Here is a 1687-nt window from a genome sequence, read left to right on the forward strand (position 1 = left end):
GCTATTGTCATGTCGTACGAGCTAACAGCGCCACCGTTTGCTCAATCCCGAAGGTCCGCGGTCTCTATCGTGTTTACCACGAAGAGGCTACGCTCGCCGCGTCTGTGCTTGCACCCACGTCTCCGAAGCTGTCCCTCTTCCAGCTCCATCAGTATCTTGGGCATGCGTCCTATGGCTACCTGAAGAAGATGATCACCGGTGGCATGGTCCAAGGACTCACCTTAGATCCAGAGCGAATGGACGAAGAAGAGTGCGCCGTGTGTATGCGCGCGAAAGCAGTGAGGAAGCCAATCGCATCGCAACGCTCTTCTCCACGTGCCGAGAACTTCGGTGACGTTCTTCACATGGACGTCTAGGGTCCTGCACCAGTGCAGACAGTTAGCCACTGTCGCTACTCCCTTGTTCTTCTTGACAACGCTACACTCTGGCTCGAGGAGCCGCTCCTTCGCTCTAAGGATGAGGCATTTACAAGATACGTTGGCTATGAGGCGCGCCTGTACACCCAGCACGGAGTGACAATCAAGGTCGCGCACTCCGACCGTGGTGGCGAGTTTCTCAGCCAAGACTTTCTCGACCATCTTGCGCGTCAGGGCACAGTGCAAAAACTCACGGTGCATGATACACCGGAGCATAACGGCGCCGCGGAGCGAACTCACCGCACGATCCTGAATATGGTTCGCGCACTTCTGATCTCATCTGGGCTGCCTCGCACACTTTGGGGCGAGGCTATGCAGCATGCCGTTTGGCTGTACAACCGCACACCGCATGCCGGTATCGCTTATCGGATGCCGTACGAGCTGCGCTTTGGGAAGGCCGCCGACCTCTCGAGACAAACCGCAACAAAAGGATGATGACGAAGTCAATAACGATCCAGCCGATCGTTATGAACAATATCGAAGCCCAACTCCGGAACCATACAAACATCCGGAAGTACCATTCGCTCCCGGTCCACCTCCTGGACCACCTCCACCTCAGAGAGAACACTATCGTCCTCGTCAGAGTGGACAAGCCGGTTCATCTCGTCAGGCAGCACCACCTGCTCCTGATATTAGGCAACGATGGAATCTCGAACCACAACCTGTGCCACATCCGGCCAGACCACAGCGCAAGAATGCAGGCCAACGCCGTGTTCCTGATAATAGCTATGGTGATGTCCTGCCCACAGAAGCATGGCGTCAACAGGAACGAGACATCCAACGTGATCAACGAGAAGAACGAGAAGCACGTGAAGAACGTGAAGGTTCTCCAATGGAAGTCGACGATCAACTCCGTCGGAATTTATTCCAATGGATATGTCATGCTCACCAGCCTGACCCCACTACGTACCGCAAGGCAATGTCTCGCCCAGATGCGAAACAGTGGGAGATCGCAATGAAGGAGGAACTCAAGTCTCAGGAGGAGAATATTACATGGATTCTGGTCAACAGACCAAACAACCGGAGAATTGTAGAATGCAAATGGGTTTATGTGATCAAGCCCGACGGCCGCTATAAGGCACGTCTCATGGCCAAAGGATTCACACAGATAGAAGGGATAGACTTTCAGAAAACCTTCTCTCCCGTCGCACGCTATGAAGCTATATGCTTCTTACTTGCACATGCCGCTCTCGAAGATTGGGAAATCGAGGCAATGAATATCAAAACGGCCTTCCTGTATGGCGAGCTCAACGAGGAGATTTACATGGAAC

The sequence above is a fragment of the Phanerochaete carnosa genome (genome assembly GCF_000300595.1).
Source record: "Phanerochaete carnosa HHB-10118-sp unplaced genomic scaffold PHACAscaffold_13, whole genome shotgun sequence".
NCBI lineage: Eukaryota > Fungi > Basidiomycota > Agaricomycetes > Polyporales > Phanerochaetaceae > Phanerochaete > Phanerochaete carnosa.